The sequence below is a fragment of the Schistocerca nitens genome, chromosome 7, assembly GCF_023898315.1.
Source record: "Schistocerca nitens isolate TAMUIC-IGC-003100 chromosome 7, iqSchNite1.1, whole genome shotgun sequence".
In the NCBI taxonomy this organism is placed as follows: Eukaryota; Metazoa; Arthropoda; class Insecta; order Orthoptera; family Acrididae; genus Schistocerca; species Schistocerca nitens.
Genome location: NC_064620.1, coordinates 241,381,399 through 241,405,372, shown reverse-complemented (window position 1 = coordinate 241,405,372; position 23,974 = coordinate 241,381,399). Strand labels below are relative to the sequence as shown.

The 23,974-nt window shown below is 43.3% G+C and overlaps 2 protein-coding genes across 3 annotated transcripts in view; one reads left to right on the top strand and one right to left on the bottom strand.

Annotated features, from left to right (window-relative positions):
* Nucleotides 1–23,974, top strand: part of LOC126195141 (UNC93-like protein MFSD11) — a 246,376-nt gene that overhangs the window by 118,806 nt on the left and 103,596 nt on the right. The window lies entirely within an intron of this gene.
* The window catches only part of LOC126195139 (rho GTPase-activating protein 17-like), a 354,101-nt gene that overhangs the window by 297,339 nt on the left and 32,788 nt on the right, over nucleotides 1–23,974 (bottom strand). The window contains exon 1 of one of the 2 annotated variants that reach the window (XM_049933639.1): nucleotides 16,694–16,767. The exons of the other annotated variant lie outside the window; for it this stretch is intronic. The gene's annotated coding sequence lies outside the window, so the exon portion shown is untranslated. Of the gene's footprint in view, nucleotides 1–16,693; nucleotides 16,768–23,974 lie in introns of those variants that run through there. 2 annotated transcript variants of the gene reach the window in all.

The following is a 23,974-nucleotide window of genomic DNA, read 5'->3' as shown; positions in this document are numbered from 1 at the left end:
CGACGTAAAATGAACGCGTTTCACAACAAAAGATTTTTAAGATCTTAAGATGACTGCAAAGTCTGCCCAAACTGATTGTCTTAAATGAAGAAATATCTAGTCTGTTGAAAGTTTTTAGCAAGTAAAACAGACAGCTCCTTCGGTATTATCAAAATGATAAAATTCAGTTAAACAAATGCGCTTGAAAATGAGAATAAATTGTCGAAACGCGTTGTACTAAGCATGAAAAAGCAGTAACTGGTGCATTTTTTTCGTTATTTAAATCATCTTGTTGAAATCCTGATTCTTCAAGAAAATTAAAGTAGAGAGATTAACCAGTGAAAACGGGAGATAAATTGGTATGGTTTTCCAACAAATAGTGTGCTTGACACGCGGGATCGCGTGCCTACTGCGTCAACGTTATCACAGCGAGCGGAATGGATGACCAGCGCGGACGAACTTTGTCCCAGCGCGGCCAGCATCCGGCGGCCTACCACAATCAGAAGCACTCAATCCCCGGAGCTGGCCGACGGCCGAACGAGGCCAGCCAGGCGGCGACCCGGACGCCCACATCCAGCAGCGCAGGGCCGAGGTCTGGCGACACAGTCCGCTGTCAGACAGAGGCAACGGGGGTGGAAGTACCAAAAACACATCACCTGGCCAAGGCAATACGGTCTAGGAAAACCGTTGGCTCTCAAAACAGCTTCCAGTCGTCTCGGAATAGATAATGATTTTCAGGGTAATCTTACACCATTCTTCCAGCAAAATAGTGGCAAGGCCAGGTAGCGATGATGGAGATGCATAACGATCACGCACTCCTCTCTCCAAATTAGACCTCAAAGGATCAGTAATATTGAGGTCTAGTGACTGAGCTAGTTTTTTAATAGGTGGGGGCCCCTCCACGCTCGCACAAGCATGGTTGCCAACTCAAAAGGTCTACTGTCACCTCTGCATTGTTAGTAATTATAATCGAGGAGATCGCAGGAGCGAGGAACTGTGATGTTATCCGTACATCCAGGTAAGGTTACCCATTAATACGGGCGCATCTGGGTGATAGAAGTGGTCGAAAAAGCTTGACAGAATCAAGCTTGAAAGAAAAGCGGTTTTTAAGGGCAGAGGGAAAAAGTGCCAAGGCAAGAGCCAAGGGGAAAAAACCTCTGCAACAGTGTCAGGTTGGGTAGTAAGGGCAGTAGCGGTTTCTTGCTATCTGTGACAAATCGTACAAGGTAAGGTTATGTTAGTGGTTGGGTATCATGCATCAGTACCATAGAGCTGTTGGCCCTTTCGTCTTGGAACACTGTATCACCACGGCTAGGTAAACATACTATTACGAGGGTGGGACTGATCAGCGAAGACGGTCACATAATCTTTGGCAGTAATGTGAACATGGAGGGCAATCCTGGAATATGACGATATGGCTGCCCAAATCACCACCAACCCTGCTTTTGGTAGATAAACTCCGCCAGAAGTTGGAAACCGTACAAAGAGACTCACCTGACAAAATGGTTTTCGTGCATTGTTCCATAGTCCAGGTTTTTATGACTTCGGCACCACGTTTTGCTATTACGGGCATTTGCATCACTGATCACTGGTTTCGGAATTCCTGCTTGCCCTATATTCCCTGCTTCTAGATCTCCCTTTGTGTTGTTTTGGTGCTGTCGGGGTTCACGAGAGCGAAATTCAGTTAAATAGTGACTTTTACAGCTGTGATCAGCGAAGGCGGTCACATAATCTTTGGTAGTAATCTGGACATGGAGAGTAATCCTGTAATATTACGATATGGCTGCCCAAATCACCACCACCCCCTCTTTTGGGAAATAAACTTCGCCAGAAGTTGGAAACTGTGCAACGAGACTCACCAGACAAAATGCTTTTCTTGCATTGTTCCATAGTCCAGGTTTTTATGGCTTCAGCACCATGTTTTCCTATCACGGGCATTTGCATCACTGATCATCGGTTTCGGAATTCCTGCTCACCATATATTCCCTGCTTCCAGATCTCCCTTTGTGTTGTTTTGGTGCTGACTGGGTTCATGAGACCGAAATTCAATTAATCGGTGAATTTTACAGCTGTGATTTTCCCATGTTTCGTCACAATCATCATCAATGACTTTCCGTCACGATCACTCAACGCACAGTATTGTCCGCGTTTTGGCTTACCCGATGATGTTTTTCCGCTTTCACTGCATGTGAAGCCGGCCGCGGTGGCCGATCGGTTCTAGGCGCTTCAGTCCGGAACCGCGCGACCGCTACGGTCACAGGTTCGATCCTGCCTCGGGCATGGATGTGTGTGATGTCCTTAGGTTAGTTAGGTTTAAGTAGTTCTAAGATCTAGGGGACTGATGACCTCAGATGTTAAGTCCAATAAGGCTCAGAGCCATGTGAACCATTTTTTAATGCGGTATAAATCTTCGATACCGTGCCTCTTGAAACACCAAATACTTCGGCTACCTTGTTTACGGAAGCATCCATCATACGAGAGCTAACCTTTTACCGCCATTCGGCTTCACTTATCTCCGACACACATTCACAACTATACAGAATACTGTTCTGACCACGAGTGAACTTGCAACGCATTGAGGACGTTGCTCAAGTGCCGTTCACAGGCATGGCTAGAATCTCTCTTTATGTTCAAGCGACGATTCCATATTTTACCCAACCACTGTGTAATACCGTAGAAAGGCAACACCGCGACAACATTGACGTTAACTCAAGAACCTTTCCCCATGTTTGTTTCACGCCATCGAAACAAGTGGGACCTGTTAAAGGAACTGGTGCATAATGTGTCAATTAAACTGCGAATTGACGTAGAGCTGTTAAATAAAATAATCGTACGGCATTATTGTCCGGGAGACCCCATCTGGAGTTTCCCGGCTCTCTGGAGCAACTCTTTCTATTTGGCGCCGCTTCGACAGCTTACTCGGACTAAGATCAAATGAACATCCAGTGCCCGACCGAAAACCATCTGACATGCCCGGGAATACACCCCAGTATCACGCGATCTAACCACTATTGCACGAGCTGCCAACCCACGCTTCCGGCAACATCCTTGACAGGAGGGAGTGGGGTGTATTGTATGTTAACCGGGGGCCTAGAAACGACGGAGAGGCTCCGTCCCCGCCGCAGCCGTTTTGGTCCACAACCCCACGACGACTACCGCAGTCCACTTCACCCCTCTGCCGCCCCACACCGAAGCAATTTTTCAGGGTTATTGGTTCGGCCTCCGGTGCGCCCCCCAGGGAACGTTTCACACCAGATGTTTGCGTGGTAGAGTAATGGTAGTGTACGTGTACGTGGAGAACTTGTTTGCGCGGCAATCGCCGACGTAGTGTAGCTGAGGCGGAATAAGGGGAACCAGTCTGCATTCGCCGCGGCAGATGGAAAACCGCTCAAAAACCATCCACAGACTGGCCGGTTCACCGGACCTCGACACAAATCCGCCTGGCGGATTCGTTCCGGGGACCAGGCGCTCCTTCCCAATCTGGAAAGCCGTGTGTTAGACAGCACGAATAACCGGGCGGGCGGAAGTAGGGATGGTAGAAACTTACACCCTTCCTAGTACATTTGCGGGAAGAAAGTGTGCGTCTGCGGGATATGGCATAGGAGTGTTTAGAGCAGCAGTCGTTAAACGTTTTTGCTCTGGAGCAAATACTGACAGCGTGGCGGAACCGCGGCCGCACAAATACCGATTTTATTATTATCTGGTAACCTACATATTTTAGTACGTATTGAGCCACAACAAACTAGTTGTAGTAAAGGCGCAATAAGTTGGCCGCCGGCACTCAAGTACTTATCATTCAAATACTGTACTATTCGGAGCATTTCGTGTCGGTTGTTCGCCGATATAGACTGCTACCAGCCCCCAGCGACCCTAAAACTGTGACACTGTAAACCGTTTACCTACCTCGAGATGACTGGGTGTTTGTGTTGTCCTCATCATTTCATCATCATTCATGAAAGTGGCGAGATTGGACTGAAGCAAAGGTTGAGAATTTTTAGGGCGCTGATAACCGTGCAGTTGAGCGCACCACAAATCAAACATCATCATCATCACTGTAAACCGTGACAATGTCTTGTTGCGTTGTCTTTGTGAGCCGATGACTGACCAATAACAGTAATTCTACGTATATTTGAATGGATTATATAAGGAGCAGTCAACTGTAAACGAGACGAATGGGAAAAAAAGTGAGTGAATTGTTTATTAATTCAAAAGTAATCGCCATAACTGTTAATACATTTATGCTACTGAGAAACAAGACGGTCAATATCTTCCTCGAAAAAAGTTTCCAATTGCCTCAGGAACCATGATTGTACCGAGGCGTGTACCTCTTAGTCCGAAGCAAATCGATGGCCACGAATGTCTACCTTGTTGGCAGCATTTTGTCCCGCCCACATGTTGTCATGGTTGTTTCGACCATGCTGCAAAAGTTTCGCTGGGTAGCCGATCCACATGTTCCATACAGTCCCGCTTTCTCGCCATGCGATTTCTATATTTTTTGGAGCTCTGGAGGATAACATTTGTGGCCATAGATTTGCTTTGGACGAAGAGGTGTACGCCCGTGTACAATCGTGGTCCAGTAGGCAACAGCAAATATTTTCCCATGTTGGCGATGCCGTCTTGTCTCATAATGAGACGAATGTATTAATAGCTACGGCGACAACTACTGAAATAATAAACAGTTGACTTACTGGCCGGCCGGGGTGACCGAGCGGTTCTAGGCGCTATTGTCTGGAACCGCGTGACCGCTACGGTCGCAGCTTCGAATCCTGCCTCGGGTATGGATGTGTGTGACGTCCTTAGGTTAGTTAGGTTTCAGTAGTTCTAAGTTCTAGGGGACCGATGACCTCAGCAGTTAAGTCCCATAGTGCTCAGAGCCATTTGAACCATTTGAACTTACTTATTTTCGTCTGCCTGGTTTTCATTTGACTGCTGCTTATACAGCAGGAGGCAGATCACAAATGTTTACTTAAAGTTCTGAATGTTATTTTTCTGCTAGTCATGGCGTCGTATTACAATAGCCTGAATTTAGTTTCAAATGCCTTGCTATAAATATTTACCACATTTTACAATGTGCATTCGCTAATCCAAGTTACTTCTGTAACAAAATTTATACCATAGTGTAATAAACACAGTCGCGACGCTCCATTTCGTTTTTGTTACCCCCAGCGATAGCAGCGTCCCAAGCGACACTTCTGAATAAGATATCACATGAGTGCGAATGCTAACGGTGACATTGATTTGTAACATAGTTTTTACGATAGGACCGTGTGTAGTGCCATAAGAAAGGACAATAACTAAAAAAAGATTGCGTCTATTTAGTTTCCTAAGGACAATGGGAGATACGAAATGGTGTACTACAGGTGAGCTTATTTACGATTCTCTTGTAACGTATAATACAAACATTTGGCCGGCCGGATGGCCGAGCGGTTCTAGGCGCTTCAGTCTAGAACCGTGCGACCGCTACGGTCGCAGGTTCGAATCCTGCCTCGGGCATGGATGTGTGTGATGTCCTTAGGTTAGTTATGTTTAAGTAGTTCTAAGTTCTAGGGGACTGATGACCTCCGAAGTTAAGTCCCATAGTGCTCAGAGCCATTTGAACCATTTTTTGACAAACATTTGCCAAATAATGTTGGTTTCCTTTAATAACAAAAGAAGACCTGACCTTTTACAGAAAGACGTCGTATATGCATCTAACAAGGTCGAGAGTTGTTCGCTACACTTCCAGCCAAAATAGTGAATGTGGAACATAGGAAACCTGTATGGAGTGTAATAGCTACATTATTTAACGTATCAAGTAAGCCACCATAACTGTGGCTTAAGAGAGAACTAAACAGACGTGATAATATATTGGCAAAAGCAATAAAACTGTTTCCCAATATAGGAGAAACCAATTCCACAATTGTTGGCAAATCCGAGCGATAAGCGGCAAGAAACATAAATACATTCGCTTCTGAAGCAAAAGTAATTACATTTACAAAAATATTCCAGTATTACGAAGTCGAGTGAAGTGTAAGAAAGGGCGAATCGATTGACTCTATATAAAAATTGTAAGTGTCAAGGCAAGTGCCTATGATGATAACAACAGACAACAGAAGTACATGCTTCTCATGTGTTGGTACTCTCTTGTTTTCAGAGAAATAAGCTGCAAATATATATTCGAAAGCATTTCTTCATAAATTGTAGCTTATGTCACTAAATCAGTGTGATTCGGCTGTTTTTTACCTGTATTTCACGATAATTCATGTGTCTTGATAATATACTGACGCATGGAACTCAAAAAAATAACACTCATTCCGTTAATTAAGTAGAAAAGAATTAAAAACAAACATTATGCTTACTACGCACATGACTATCTGCTTTGTCGCTGCTTGGAGCGCTAGCCTCTCCAGCTGTCAAACGGTAACAACTTCCGTTCCAGAGTGTGTCTTGACTGTTTATTAGACTGCGATTTGTGCCATAGCAGCTGATCGGTACGAATAATGCACACGTGAGTGTTGTCAGTACTGGAAGACAGACAAAAAACAAAACAAAAAAAATCACCCGCACACTTCCTGGTCGCGCTACTTATCCCTGTGCCCGTGACGCAACTTAGCTCACGGCCGAATTCACCAACGTCAATTTAAATTAAGCACATCTTACAGTATTACTGTCTCTGTATTTTTTTTCTTACTGAGCATGAAAACTACACACTTAAGAAATCTGAAACGGGGGGTAGGACGTCAAACGGGCCGACTTGTAGCAGGAGAGACACCACAGGACATTTTAATTTCCACTGTCTATACTTTTACAAATAAATTCGTAAAACCTTGTCAACATGACCTGGAAGATTCAGGATTCACACTCACAGCAGTGAAAGTTTAAAAACATAACAAAATAACCTTTTTTTACATGTGAAATTTCATTTTTTCACTTGCTATTGGCTGCATTTGTTGCTGTAGGTACACTTTTCTTCATAAGTAAGAGAGATTCTTCGATGAATTTTGCACAGCACTCAAACCATACTTACAGGTGTATGAAACTCCATAATTTATTTATTTTATGAAAAAACAAATGAGCTGTTACATTTTAAACTTAATAGTTAGAAAAAAATCAAATTTTATAGTTAATTATCTCAATTTTTACCACAGTTTTTAATAGATTTGGAAGGAGTTTGTGTTTAATAAACATACAAAGTTTGAAAGTAATAGGATATTTATTTTGGATGTTACATGGACCTCAGTACAGAAATTTGCGTGTCGCGTAAAATGGCTGTTAAAGTTTCTGCTTGTTTTTGGCATTCTTTTAGATCTGTCCAGCACCATAAGCAGGATCTTTTTCATTTTCCAAATCAGCTTTCTTCCTTTTCAAATTCCTATGATGCTCTCTTCTTGATTTTATCACCTCCAAAAATGATTTATCTGCTTTTACTACACGCTGTATGTCTATTGCATACAAAGCTTTGATTCAGTTCACTCCGGGCTTAGTTTTCATTTTCTCTAAAACATATTTCCTGCTTTGCACACCATCATTGAAACATGAAACTGCATCATAAACACCAATAACAAGCGCATTTCTTTCCACAAAAATGGTTTTTGGCAATCTTTCCCATATAAATTGGTTAAAACTTTCATTTGGGTTTTGGGTACCGCCATGAAGACGTTTCTTCAATAAGTTTTCATTTTGAAATATAAGTTTGTTGGCTTCCATTACAACAGTTGGTGGAGAATTCCTGTGATGATATCCGTACTTAAGTATGACAGAAGAATGCGGTGCAAAGGGGTGCGGCGCTGCACCTTGGTACACTTAGACCAAATAACGTGCCTTATAATCTCTCAAATATATATGTTTTATGCATCAAACTATTCAGGCATATTTTTGAAAAATCGATTTTTTTTTCAGTTTTTGGCGTCCTACCCCCCTTAACCCTTAACGCGAAACATCGGTCTCTCAGACCCCTCGTTTATTTTAAATGTCGATTGTGGCAGCACTGCAAAAAAGCGCGGCTAGACTTTACCGGTACCTTCGCCGAAATACTTGCCGCATGTAGAGCAACAGCCAACAATCAGTTTTACTTCGTCAGTAAAGACATACAGAGTATTGTTTAGAGGAGTGCGCGAAGTGTTGTGCCGGAGATACCGCATGTTTCGTATTACGTACAAGAATTTGGTAGGTCCAATAGACCGCATGTTTCTAATTTCGAAATATTCTGCTTTCAGTGGCTGTTATTTTATAGCGTCTTCTTCTATGCGTGAATGTGTCATATTTCAGGTATAACATGGATCGACTTTCTAAGAAGATTAACATATCTGCAGCTAATCCAGATTTGGAAGCTTGGGTGCAGTTACCGGATTTAGATGAAGAGGAAAATGGGATCGATGACGACACATTTGACGATTCTGATGATGATCCAGAGTTAGTGACAGGTGATAGTCACCATGAAACAGAGAGTGATACTAGTGAAGAAAACGTTTTATTGGAAGAAAAGCCTGGAGCGGTCTATACTAAAGATAATACCTCACATCAAACACAGTACTTTTATGGTAAAAATAATTTCCAATGGGAACGTTCGGAACCTGTTAGAACGAGAACACCAGAGCACCACATTCTGAAAGGAGGAATGCCTGGCCTAACAGCCAAAAGTCGAAGTTTGGGACAAAGTCCTACTAATTCTTAAATATGGGAGAATTTATTTGATGATGACTGATAGCTGAAGTAGTTTTACATACAAACGTGAAACTGAATACAATAAGGACAAAGTTGCATGAAACAACTAATCCGCCCAACTACAGAGATACTGACAACGTTGAAATCAAAGCTTTCATAGGCCTTCTAATGATGACATCAATATTCAAATCGTCTTATGAAGATACGTTGTCTCTTTTCGGAAAGGATCTGACCGGTCGTCCTATATTTGTGGTCACAATGTCGGCAAACTTCTAAGCAGCCTGAGACTCGACGCTGCGACTACCAGATACGAAAGAAAGAGGTCAGATCGCGCAGCTGCAATATCAAACATTTTTGATAACTTCATTTTCAATCATCAGATATTTTACTGTGCAAAAGGCAACTTTACAGTGTATGAAATGTTAGTAACATTCAGGGAAAAATGTCCTTTCCGCATTTATATGCCTAGAAAACCAACCAAATACGGCATAGAAATTATGTGCCTGGCAGACTCTGGAAGCGCTTACCTCTTCAATGCCTACATATACTCAGGGAAAGATAGTGATGAATGTGACCTGACAGAAGCTTGCCAAACTAGCTCAGGATATTTTACCCCTGTGCAAACCAATAGAAGTGACAGAAACATTGCCGCTGACAACCGGTCTACATCTATCGAACTCATTCGTGAGCTGAGCAAGGCAGTACTACATACGTAGGAACGGTCAGAAAGAACAAACGCGAAATTCCCCAAGAGTTTTTGGCTGATAAAAGTAGGCCAGTTAGGTCAGCATTATATGGATTCTCTGAGGATACAACACTGGCTTCATTTGTTTCTAAGAGAAACAAGGCAGTAATTCGTGAGTCTTCAATGCATGATTGCATTGAAAATGATAAGAGAAAATATAAGCCAGAAATTGTTACTGCAATGTAACGAAATCTGGAGTAGATTTGCTCGACATGAAATGTGCCAATTATTTGTCAAACAGACGTACAAGGCGCTGGCCAATGGCATTATTTTACACACTTGTAAACATCAATTGCGTGAACAGTTTTGTTCTGTATTTGTACTTCAGAGGAAACCCCATGCTAACCCGTCTCAAATTCACCAAAAGTCTGGCCATGGAGCTGACAGAGCCACATCTAAGAAGACGCATGGAAATTCAGAATTTACCTAGAAATACCAAGGAAATGATCCACAAAGTTCTGGCAGACACTCAGCAATCAAGCGTAGGCATACCAAGTGATAGAATGGACGAAAGGAAGAGTTGTATGAAGTGCCCTACATCCAAGAAGAGGAAAACGGCGTTAAGTGCATCAAATGTGGTCACCCAGTTTGCCTGGAATGCAGCAGAAAGCTGTGTGTAGACTGTGCAAAAGAGATGTGATTTAATATTTCAGTTCAGTTGATTATTATCTTTTTTTAAATTTTCTGCAATATTTTCTTTATATTTAGGAATATATTGTCTGGTATATCAGTGGTGAAAATCATACGAAATCTGACATTGAATGACTGCATGTACTTGTGATATTTCATGTTTATTTTATATAATTTAGACAACAAAGTGTTTATATGGGCTGAAAAGTATTAAATTTACCTATAACATGAATTAACTGACTATTTACTTGATTTCTGTCAACTTATGTGGAGTTCTGTGATATAAAATATTATGTTATGTCTCTAGTTACGCACATTTCAGAGATGTTTCGGGTTAAGGGTTAATGTTAGTGGTTTTTTTTGGATTCGATAGTTAGTTGCTAGATGGATATTACTATAAAATAAAGCTAATGTCCACGAGGCGCAGTTTGACGACCACCGGTTTACAGTGCTGGACAGTCCGGGATCGGTGAGCTGACTTGGAACGCTATGCCTGGAGCGCGCTGGTTGCGTTGTTGGCGGAAGTGCCGCGTTATGTTTCGTGTGGAGAGCAGGGAAAGCCGATCCGGCCACGGGTAACCCCCCGCGCCACGCCCACTCGTATCGCCCTCCTTGCGAAAGCTGCGTCGGCCCTCTCTATTGGCTCCATATGCGCTCTCCGTTCAGTCTGACGATTTTAAAGCGTTACCCAATCATTGCGAATTAGTGTGTTAATGTCTGGGGATATCGGGAAGCAGTTCGGAAGTCACTTCGGAACAAAACGAAAAACCTCGAAATATGAAACATTGTTTCGAACAAAGTGCAATAACTTGACCCATGGTTTTTTTAGGAGCGAAAACGTTGCCCATTCCGAATGATAGAATTTCTCAGTGAATGCATATGTATGACGGTTGTTTGATAAGTCTGGGATATGTTTCCATGAAAGAATGGAACACTATCGTTGCGCCTACATCATTATTAAGCTTGATTATTGAAAAAATCGTGTAAAGAATTTCAGCAATGTACAGGCTACAGGTTATTGTTGACAGCCGTCGTAATTGGTCAGTGTGTGAATGCGATTGAAAATGGAGGAAACAGTACTGTTATTAAAAATTTTCATTTGAAGGGTTGGAATGCCGCACAAATCAAAACAGAACTGGACAAAATTCACAGGGACTGAACTATCGATGAAAACCATTTATTTTTGGACTAATGAATTGAAACGTGGTTGGACAAGCACCAAAAACGAAGAGCACTCTGGCCGTCCAATTGAGATCACCACAGAGGAAACCATTGACAGATTCCATGGAATGGTAATGCAAGACCGCCGAATAAAACTCCGTGAGATTCTTGACACTGTAGACATCTCAACTGAGCCAGTCGTTAATATCATGCACGGAGAATTGGCCATGAAGAAGGTGTGTGCGAGGTAGGTGCCGCATTTGCTCACAGTCAACCAAAAGGGCACCCGGCACAACATTTCAGCACAATGTTTGTCGATGTTTAATCGCAATCCACAAGACGTTTTGCGCCGATTTGTTCAAGTGGCTCTGAGCACTATGGGAATTAACATCTGAGATCATCAGTCCCCTAGAACTTAGAACTACTTAAACCTAACTAACCTAAGGACATCACACACATCTGCGACCGCGGCAGTCAAAACAATGAACAAAGACTGGTGAAAGTGCACCGAAGAAGTCACAGGCGATTTTGTCTACTGGTAAGCTGATGGCCACGGTTTTTTAGTATTCCCAAAGAATAATAGTCACAGATTACTCGGAAAAATGACAGAACCGTAAATGGATCCTATTATGCTCATTGTTGAATCGTTTCAAATATGCGTTGGCTGAAAGATGACAAAGGCTGGCACGCAAAAACTTACTCTTTCACCAGGATAATGCATCATCCCTCACATCGGTGATAACAATGTCGAAAGGGGATGAACTGGGCTTTGAATTGGTTCCTCATCCACCTTATTCACCAGACGTAGCCCCAAGTGACAACGGCATACAGCACCAGAGTTCTTGGCACAAGGTCGAACGATCAGTAAGGAATAACACTTGCAAGTTCAGCACCGTTCGCATGAAGCAATCAGAGAGGGGGAAAAAAGTACATATTTGTGCCGAAACAGTTCACGGCTTTTGCACCCTATAATGCACCTTCTCTCACACTTTGTCTTTCCAATAAACGAAAGGTCCCGTTTTTATCAAAGCTTGTACGTGAAAATATAAACGCTTCATTTTTTGTGGGCTTCATGGCCCCTATGACCCCCTGCCTTGTATCCGGATCTGATGACAGTGCTGGTAACCTTATGCAAAGATGAGCCGTTTAAGTTACTGTAGAAAAGAACAGCCAATGTGTTATCTGAAACTCTCGCAGAGAGCGTATGTTCCAGAATCGCTAGAAATTCGGAGGGCATAAAAACGGACGTCATCGAGGAATAAGAATCTTTCAAAGAAAATGTGATTTTTGTCATCACATTTGCCTCACAAACATCGTTTGTAATAGCTTTATAGGTTTCATTGTTATAGTTAATACGTAACTTGGAAAGTAATAAAGTCATTGTGTTATCAACGACTTTTAATAAAATTTTTGAGATAACAAAATTAAATATTTTTTAGGGAATTTGTTTTCAAACATACATCTGCGTTTACATACATATTCCGCAAGCCACCGTACGATGCGTGGCGAAGGGTACGCTGTAGCACGACTAGTAGTTTTCTTTCCTGTTCCACTCGCAGACAGATTGCGGGAAAAGCGACTATCTATATGCTGTCGTATAAGCCCTAATTTGTCGTATTTTATCTTGGTATGCAGTCAGCTTCAAACGCTGATTCTCTCATTTTTCTCACTAATGTTTTTCGAAATGAAAGTCTTCTTCCCTCCAGGGATTACCACTTGTGCTCCCGAAGCACATCCGCAACATTAGCATGCTGACCGAACCTACTGGTAACAAATCTAGCAGCTCGTCTCTCAATTACTTCAATGTCTTCTTTCAATCCGACCTGGTGTGGATCCCAAACACTCGAGCAGTACTCAAGAATAGGTCGCACTAGCGTCCTATATACGGTCTCCTTTACAGATGAACCACACTTTCCTAAAAGTCTTCCAATAAGCCTAAGTCGACCATTCACCTTCCCTACCACAATCCTCACATGCTCGTTGCATTTCATATCGCTTTCCAACGTTACGCCCAGATATTTAAACGATGTGACTCTGCCAAACAGGACACAACTAATGCTGTATACGAACAATACGGGTTTGTTCTGCCTACTCATCCCCATTAACTTAGTTTTCTACATTAAGAGCTAGCTGCCATTCACCACACCACTAGAAATTTTATCTACGTCATCGTGTATCAAGCTACGGTCACTTATCTTCGACATCTCCCTGTACGCCACAGCATCATCAGCAACAATCGTAGATTGCTGTCCACCCTACATGCGAAATCATTAATGTATGTAGAAAATAGCAACGGTCCTATCACACATCTCTGGGGCACCCCTGATGTTACCCATGTCTCTGGTGAACCCAAGCCGTCGAGTACAACATACTGGGTTCTATTACTTAAGAAGCCTTCGATCCACTCAGATATCTGGGAGCCTATTCCGTATGCATGTATCTTCGTTAACAGTCTTCAGTGGAGTACCGTGTCGAATGCTTTTCGGAAATCTGGAATCGTCCTATTGCCCTTCATCCATAGTTCGCAGAAAATCATGGGAGAAAAGAGCAGGCTGGGTTTCGCACGAGCAATGCTTTCTAAAGCCGTGCTGATTCGTGGACATGAATTTTTTGGTCCCTAGGAAATTTATTATGTTCGAACTCAGAATATGCTACAGCAAACCGATGTTAAGGATATTGGTCTGTAATTTTGCGTACGAGTATGTGCTAAATGGCATGCCATCCCCTTTCGCTTTGTTGGTTCCAAATTACTCACTGCCAGAGCAGTTGCACAATTTAAAAATATCAAATTAAAAAAGAGCCATCACAGGACAGAATAATTAATGTCGAAAACTGACGTCAATGAAGTTATACAATAACTGAAGAAACAAAATTCCAGTAAACTTCTGTCCGGAAACGAGACTCATCGGTTCATGGAACATAAATAATTCTGCGATTTTTTAAGTTGTGTTTCCAATTGATTGGATACTGGATTTAATCATGCGGGATGTAATCTCAGTTAAATCAAAGAGGGGACAAAACAAATGGTTCAAATGGCTCTGAGCACTATGGGACCTAACATCTGAGGTCATCACTCCCCTAGAACTTAGAACTACTTAAACCTAACCAACCTAAGAAGAACATCACACACATCCATGCCCGAGGCAGGATTCGAACCTGCTACCGTAGCAGTCGCGCGGTTCCAGACTGAAGCGCCTAGAACCGCTCGGCCACACCGGCCGGCAAAGAGGGGACACCCATATTCACAATATAATATAAAAAAAGTACTTTTAGTGTACAAATGCTTACTTACATTTTATGTATCAAAGTAATCTACCTTCAAAAAATGGTTGAGACTGTCACTCGTTTGCAATACAGTACGTTGTGTGCGCAACTGCCAAACGTAATGCTAAGCTATGACATGTTCTGAAACTCATAGAAATTTTAAATTTGGTATCTCGCCACCTCTCGGATAAATTTCCGCCGATGCCCATCTACAGCCTACTTTGGTAGCTATGTTGTGCGCTGGGAGCTCGTGTTACAGCACCGCTTCAGGGCCAACGTAACAGCAGACCCGGGAACCACACACCCCGTAAGCCGCAGCTGTGTGCAGCCTGACTCACACACATGCTACATTTGCTTATCGCGGAGGATGTCATCTGACGTGCCGCATCTGTTCCTCGTGTGACTATATCGTATATGTTACTCATTGTCAGTCTATTTATCGACCGTGGTGGACCGTAACACTAAACTGCTGATCTGCTACGCACGGCTTACCGAATCCTACCATAAGAGAAAACAGATAAGAGAGAGCGCTATGCTTGCCATTCCCGAATCTGTTCCCGTTTCCAATGTGGTACGTGGTCGGTTATATTTTCCAACTCGTAAATGTTATAGCTGCATTCGATGTGACAAATATTTAGGGTCAAAATATGTAATGATAGATATAAGATACCAGCAAATAACGTCTAAATGAAACTTAATGCCGTCTCCTACCTTCCATAGTTCACAAAAGCTCACCTGCACAACTTGCTCAAGTACCACTCCCGGAAGAAAAGATATTCCGAAGTAATCCCTTAGCTGCAGAGTGGGGGATTGTTTTCAGAATGAATCTTTCGCTTTGCATAAGAATGTGCGCTGTTTTGAAACGTTCAGACCAACCACAAGAGGCAATGAAGTTTGGGAGGTAGGAGACGCGGTACTGGGGATACGATCCGTGGTACAGAAAGGCTGAATATGCTATGAGAATTGTTGAAATAACAGTGATGTTAAGGTTCATTAATGGATACGGCAAACTTCATAACCGAGGGTGTTCTATAAAAAGCCTGTGAAGTGAATTTTCCACATCGCTGGTCACTGAAAGAATTAGGAGAGTGACGTCGAAACGTTTAAAAATATTGACGTTTATTTGCTCGAGAAACTATATATGCCGACCTGCAAGCACATCAGAGGATGTTTAGAACACAACACAAAATACCTTTTTGCCTTATCCATTGTATTGCGCTTATTTTCAAAGTATCGAGTAACATTAAAAACAGCATTTTTGGCCTTTAGTAGAGATGACGTTTCAAGTATGAAACAGGTTTTTAGTGACAATGGTACAAATAATTTGTTAGTATTCATGAGTGTGGCGAAATCGTGCAGTTACGTAGTGCTGTATTGCGCTTGTCGTCTGCTTGTGTTTAGAAATTATCGCGCCGTCAAACATTTCGCGCCAGCCACCAGAGGCGCTGTGTTCCAGAGGCGTTGTGTTTTATACATGTGTGTTCTGTTATTCTTTGATTATGCTTTTTCTATTGTTTTGTATCTTCCATGTTGGCAGTTAGTTCGTGCATAGTTACGAGATAACGTTGTTGTTTTCGTTCCTGCAAGTTAAGTTATCAACTACAAGCTGTGAACGATCGAAAAGCCCTGTATCCTTTGCCGTCTCCTGTGGCTGTGATCAATAAAGCTAACTTTAATATTGTTAGGAGTTTTTGTGTAGTGTGGTTCCGTCGATTAAGTACATGCAGGTTCTAATTGTCGAACAGCAGTCTGCCCAGCTTGTACTGGCAATGAACAATGTAGTGCTTTTCTTTGTCGAGGTATATTTCGCTTTCAGGTAGTTGGTCTCTGTTATTGAAGAACAGTCACAGAGATAGTATCAAAGTCTTCGTAGAACATTGACAAAATGTCACAAAACATTGTCAACAATAAAATGACTAAGAGGACACCAGAGCAAAAAACGGAGTATGATAGTATGAGTGAGATCGCCGAGAAGTGGCGAACTTCCGATGTTGGCAGATGAAGGCACTGCCCACCACCACCAGAGGCAACGTGGATACTGTTTTCCCGAGAATCCTTCGCGTTGGTGTCCACCCGTCACGTCCCGCTCCGATGCACTGACGGTATGTGTGAATGGGGCTTTTAACAATCACAACAGAGCGAAGACTGCCTTGACCAGAAAGCTTCAGTTCACAGAAGAGAATCGGCGGCGGCAGGAGCAAGGCTGGGAGATTGGTAGGAGGGAAGGAGGAGGCGCCTAGTAGCTAGTCTACAGTATTGTAAGTTTCCTACCTCCCAGTGGAGCGACGCTATGGCGACCTCACCCAGCGAACAACCAGCTGCGTGTGCGTGCCCCCTTGCAATTTCTCTCCATCCTTCCTTCCGCGTCAGTTTATCGAACGAATGTCTGGCTGTGTCATAATGCGACAACAAGCTAACCGGCCGCACAACGTTTCTGCATTTCTTCCTCAATAGTTGGCCGAATGTATAGGGTCTCATTAACAGTCTCCATCTCTTGCGTGGAAATACAGTCGATACCGTTTATAGCGACATCGCTTTTAACGACGCATTGGCTATAACGGCGAAATGTAACGGTCCCGCCTAAATGCTATATGTAAAGGCTTTACTTAAAAAATCGCTTAGTACGACATGGCTTACCGCAGCTTATCGTATAAAACGACATACAATTTTCAATTACATTTTTCGAAAAATATATCGACTACAACTTCCAATAATCGTTTTTTTTACGTTTTGGGTGATTACTATTAACAATGTAATACTTGTTTTCGAACTCGTGGTTTTTTTTATCGTTGGTTTCAAATCAGTCGTCAAAATGAATGCATTGTCAAATTCAAAATGCGTATGCATATATTAAAGCAGAAAGCGAACAAAGGTAATTAATTACGGTAAGTAGGACAGTATACTGTAGTATGAGTTACTGTATTGCATTCTAAAGTTGAAGCGAAATAATACTGTCTTTGCGGAGACTGTAGAAAACTGGAAAATGAAATTCCAATATGTGTTACTTTTCCAAAGTACAGAAATCAAATCAGTGTACCCGTTATCGATGTTTTGTGGTTATCTGTTAGGCGTAGTACATCACATTTCTACAATATTTTAAAGAGAAACATAGGAGAATGTGTAGACCTTCGTGTAATTTATGTATGGAGTCGTATCTTTTCGTTTTGGTACTGTTGATTAGTTTTTGTAATACAGTAACTGGAACGAAGTTGTGTTGTTCATGGCCGGGCCGTGCTGTTCTAGGCGCTACAGCCTGGAACCGCGTTACCGCTACGGTCGCAGGTTCGAATCCTGCCTCAGGCATGGATGTGTGCGATGTCCTTAGGTTAGTTAGGTTTAAGTAGTTCTAAGTTCTAGGGGACTGATGACCACATCAGTTCAGTCCCATAGTGCTCAGAGCCATTTGAACCATTTTTGTGTTGTTCATGACTGTTGTTCTATACAGAAGTTACAGTCAGTTTTAAGCATGCTCAACTCTTATGTCATTCATTATCCGAGGCCGTATTCGACATTACTGAAAAACTTGCATTGCTGCTGCTTCTTTCTTCACTTATTAGAGGTTTTTACATCTTGGTGGCATTTTTTTTGCTGTGCGTACTGCATAAACATAAGGAAAAAAGCGTCTCCTGTCTCTCTCTTCACAAATACTGTATTACAAACACTGTAGGTGTACTGTATTTCTGTTACTTTTTAAACTCTATGGCACCTAAGTTTTACAGATACGAAGCTTTTATCACAAAACAAAGCAAATACCCAGTTTGTGCGACTACTGGCTACCGACCGTAAACCATCGGCTCCTTCGATGTCGTTATAACCGGTTTCGACTGTAACTTCAGACTGCGGGAGATAACATTTGAAGTGCAGGACAGATCAAAAATGTTTGCTGACGACACCAGCATACTAGTCAAGGGTTCCAACTCTATCTTAGCAGTCACAGCTCAGATGATAACTGTACAGGCCTGCAAGTGGTTGACCAGCTAGCAGTTTCTGAACCTCACAAAGACTCATATTAAGCAATTTCAAAGAAACAATAATGAGCTTTTAATAGCAGAAGAAGACATAAATGGTCATACGTTGAATCATGCACCGTGTGTAATCGGGGTCCAGATGAATAAAAAAGTTAAAATGGAGTCAACACACTGATGAAGGAATCGAGAAGCTCATTTCGGCGTTTTACGCCCTCAGAAGCATCTCATGCTGTGTTGTAGACTTGGCCACTGTTTCTATGTTTCGATACAGTGTATCGATACGTGGAACTGTTTCAGTGTTTCGGAACGGCTGTGGTTCACTGTTTCGAAACAGTGGTGTTTCATTTCGCCCCTGTCTCGGACAACCGGCCCAGATTCGATTTCGAGCCAGACACAGAAACTGTATCGTTGTTTTAAAATAAGGCTGTTTCAGTCCACTTGTGCTTGGAACGGACTAATTGTATCGAAACAGTGATGTTTTATTCCGCTCTGTGTCGGACGAGATTCGGGCTCGGCACAGGTACTGAAACACAACATAACACTTCATGAAACACTTTCAAGAGTGTCGAAATCTTTTTGACAAGCAATAGCATGAAGCTTAATACACTCCTGGAAATGGAAAAAAGAACACATTGACACCGGTGTGTCAGACCCACCATACTTGCTCCGGACACTGAGAGGGGGCTGTACAAGCAATGATCACACGCACGGCACAGCGGACACACCAGGAACCGCGGTGTTGGCCGTCGAATGACGCTAGCTGCGCAGCATTTGTGCACCGCCGCCGTCAGTGTCAGCCAGTTTGCCGTGGCATACGGAGCTCCATCGCAGTCTTTAACACTGGTAGCATGCCGCGACAGCGTGGACGTGAACCGTATGTGCAGTTGACGGACTTTGAGCGAGGGCGTATAGTGGGCATGCGGGAGGCCGGGTGGACGTACCGCCGAATTGCTCAACACGTGGGGCGTGAGATCTCCACAGTACATCGATGTTGTCGCCAGTGGTCGGCGGAAAGTGCACGTGCCCGTCGACCTGGGACCGGACCGCAGCGACGCACGGATGCACGCCAAGACCGTAGGATCCTACGCAGTGCCGTAGGGGACCGCACCGCCACTTCCCAGCAAATTAGGGACACTGTTGCTCCTGGGGTATCGGCGAGGACCATTGGCAACCGTCTCCATGAAGCTGGGCTACGGTCCCGCACACCGTTAGGCCGTCTTCCGCTCACGCCCCAACATCGTGCAGCCCGCCTCCAGTGGTGTCGCGACAGGCGTGAATGGAGGGACGAATGGAGACGTGTCGTCTTCAGCGATGAGAGTCGCTTCTGCCTTGGTGCCAATGATGGTCGTATGCGTGTTTGGCGCCGTGCAGGTGAGCGCCACAATCAGGACTGCATACGACCGAGGCACACAGGGCCAACACCCGGCATCATGGTGTGGGGAGCGATCTCCTACACTGGCCGTACACCACTGGTGATCGTCGAGGGGACACTGAATAGTGCACGGTACATCCAAACCGTCATCGAAACCATCGTTCTACCATTCCTAGACCGGCAAGGGAACTTGCTGTTCCAACAGGACAATGCACGTCCGCATGTATCCCGTGCCACCCAACGTGCTCTAGAAGGTGTAAGTCAACTACCCTGGCCAGCAAGATCTCCGGATCTGTCCCCCATTGAGCATGTTTGGGACTGGATGAAGCGTCGTCTCACGCGGTCTGCACGTCCAGCACGAACGCTGGTCCAACTGAGGTGCCAGGTGGAAATGGCATGGCAAGCCGTTCCACAGGACTACATCCAGCATCTCTACGATCGTCTCCATGGGAGAATAGCAGCCTGCATTGCTGCGAAAGGTGGATATACACTGTACTAGTGCCGACATTGTGCATGCTCTGTTGCCTGTGTCTATGTGCCTGTGGTTCTGTCAGTGTGATCATGTGATGTATCTGACCCCAGGAATGTGTCAATAAAGTTTCCCCTTCCTGGGACAATGAATTCACGGTGTTCTTATTTCAATTTCCAGGAGTGTATATCCGAAAATAAAGCTTCGTTTCTAGCTGACTGCCCTATTACGAAATGGCGTAACATCTGCTTTATAAACACTAACCAAACAATAAAACAACGTATACTATTCACATTCAAAATAATAAATATGTGAAAATCATTCAGTTAAATTACACTTTTTTATAACATACGCTTCTCTGTTCATGTACAGTAATCACATTAATTAACGGAAGTAAGCCTACAACATTTTGAACAAAAAAAGGCGTAGAGTGACAGTTATTAGACATATACATAAATTTGATGTAGGTATAATTGCAAGCAATCTGTTTGACGTATCACTGATAGTGTAATGGTGAACGGGAAGGGCTGGGAAGCATGGTGAATTTATGGTAACGGTTCGAAACACCTTGAAAGACAAAATTTTTTTCTGTTATATTTTGTTATTTATTCGAATTATTTGGCATTATTTGTGAGTCCATAGTCACTGTGCCTATTATCCACAATGATTCCCTTTGTGTGAATGGAAATTAGCAGGATGGGTATATTACCCATACTAACATGGGAGCCCCAGTAGCATATCCGTTGTTTCTGCTGTTTGCTCCCACCTCCAGTGCCGTTCGTGGTGGTTCTTCTGTCTTCAGCTATGGCTGTCGTCAGCCAATTGAAAAGTATGGAAGTCACACGACACGAAAGCAGCGCATTTGCTCCAGGAAATACGAAACTGCCAAGACGCCTAAGTGATAGTTTCATGCTTTCTGCGATAGCATTAGCGCTCTCGCACCTCATTTGTATTTATATGGAGATACTTATAGAGTAGACATTCAAGATGATAAAATGTGTAGGTTTATTAGATTACAAAACACAAACTGTTTCACTGTTTCGAAACAGCGTATCGAAACATTACATTGTACTGTTTCATTTGTTTCGAAACAGTTACGTGTTTCAGTTTGCCCATCTCTACTGTGTTGGCCTAAAGACAACAATGTTGGTTTATTCTGCGGTTTATTGCTCACTGTTATCTTACGTTACGCCGTATCAACACAGTCCACCATCGAGGCATAACTTTGGTCATTTATGAGTCTCTATGCAGACGCCGCCAAACTACAGCTGTCATAGCGGTGTGATGTTCTCAACGGGTACGCGTTCCGCCTCTATCCCAACCATCCATCCTGTGTGCCTTTTTTTGATGACTCCCTTGACCGCCAATACGGGACAAGCGCAACTTCTTTATTACTTCCGATGAATCCGAGTGTGGCATCTGCTTTTCCCACTATCTCTTTTAAGGTCGCTCTCGATAGTTATGCCTTGGTATTTTACGGCAGACGCGGTCTCCAGCTGTTTGTAATCAATAGTGTAGCTGTACAGTAGTGGTTTTCTTTTGCTGTGTATGCGCAATATATTACATTTATTTACGTTCAGGGTCAACTGCCAGAGCCTGCACCATTCATAAATTCTCTGCAGGTCGTTCTGCAAATTCTATCTTCTGGCGTTGCTACTTTGGTGTAGACAACTTCATCGCCTGCGAGTAGCCTTAGATCATTTATATATACGAGGGTTGGAACTTAAATACTGGCTACTATTTATTCACAACCGATACAAGAGAGTTACATATTTGCACCTATTACTGTCCAAAGCAGTCACCAGCGTCGCGTAGAACCAGTTGCCAGTGATGTGGAAGCCGTAGTATACCGTTAGGAGAGCCTGTTGTGTTGATGGTGCGAATGGAGCGGTCTACTGCCTGTCGAATACCTGGAACAGTTCTGAAGCGAATGCCGCGAAGTGGTTCCTTCATCTTCAGAATCAAATGCACAGTATTACTGTTCGTTTTTGGAGCATAACCTGCGATCAGCTTTGCGAAAGAAGCGGCCACCCTTTCTGCGCAACCCACCCCTCATTTTGCACGACAATGGGCGGGTGCATATAGTGCAAGCAAGCTATGGCTGCTCTGTTCGGTCGATGGGACAGGAAAGTACTGTACCATCCATCATACTCCCCGGACTTAAGTCCTTGTGACTTTGATTTGATTCCGAAGATGAAGGAACCACTTCGTGGCATTCGCTTCAGAACTGTTCCAGAGATTCGACAGGCAGTACACCGCTCCATTCAACAGAATAAGCTCTGCTGACGGTATACTACGCCTTCCATATCGCTGGCAACGGGTGCTATACAACGTTGGTGAGTACTTTGAAGGACAGTAACAGGTGCAAACATGTAACTCTTTTCTATCGGCTGTGAATAAATAGTTGCCACTACTTAAGTTCCAACCCTAGTATATTGTAAACAGCAACGGTCCTATCACACTAAGCACTAATAAAAACAAGAAGGTAAGTTTTGTCGCTGTTCTTCTGGTTATAACTAACCACTCAGGATAAACGTGACTAACGTTACGTATACAGATGGTAAGCATAAAACTTCAACATCGATTTTCTCGGAAACTAGGGGCTGTCGCGTGAATAGCCACCACCCACGTAATCACAACAGGTCCCTCCTCAACGTAACTGAGACTAATCAAAATCCGTGATTAAGATGGCTGACTGAACGTACGGATCAGGAACAACACGGAGCGAGTCTGCAAACAGTTGAGTTTTCCAACTAGAGGAAGGCTCTACGGAAAGGAATCTCATTGGATTTTGTACAAGCTCCAAGCGCAGCACAGTATTATTCTGACGAGAGGGAAGTTCAGCGGAAATTTAATAGCAGTAACCGAACACACTGAAGAATTTCCTGGAACGAATTGTCGTGAATTAAGCTGCAGCTTGTTGTTCATCTGAAAACTTTGGACACAGTAGATGAATATGACGACTATAGAAAGCACCTGCGCCGCGCTTCAGGTGGACCATGAGTGACGCGTGAAAACATGTGTCACGCTGTTATCTCCCGACATGCGCGTGGCCAGTTTTTCTTCGCCGAGATAGCTGTGTATGGAAAAACTGGTCGGAGGGGGCGCAACTCGACAGCCCGGGACATCGCCCTAGCTGGAAGTTGCATTAAAACCCGATACGAATAAGAATTCAACCGCGATCTAGTGAAAAGTTACATACGCGTTGGAACGGTATGTGCGCACCTCATGCTGTGTATGTCACACAATGTGTTTGCTGCGAGCCCAAGTCAGTACCTAAAGACGACACTTGTTTCTGCTCCGTAGGATGACAGCACCTATCAGTGGTAATAAACCTCATTGAGCTGTGTCACAAGGAAGAAATGTGGAGACTGGTTAATTTTCTCTGATCTGAAGGGACTAGGGTTAGCAGAAGGATTCGCAGAAGGCAGCTGTCTTAATGACCGAAAAAATTTCGAGTGGGTAAATTGCTTTAAATGAGGATGAGCATCGGTCTGCGACGAAAACCATTCGGCTAGGCCAGAGGTTCCAAACAAAACTTTCTCAAGGACCCCCTCATCGAGCATGATTGGTACCTTGTCATATCACAGTATCAAGTACCAAAAGAAGCCAAATTAAGAGGCTTTTTATACGTTTTCTATTTTTGGTACTTATAAAAACATTGATATATTTATTATTGAAAAAATATTGAGCTTAAGACTTTTTCAATTTAGACATCATTGATATTGTTAAATTTTTGATTA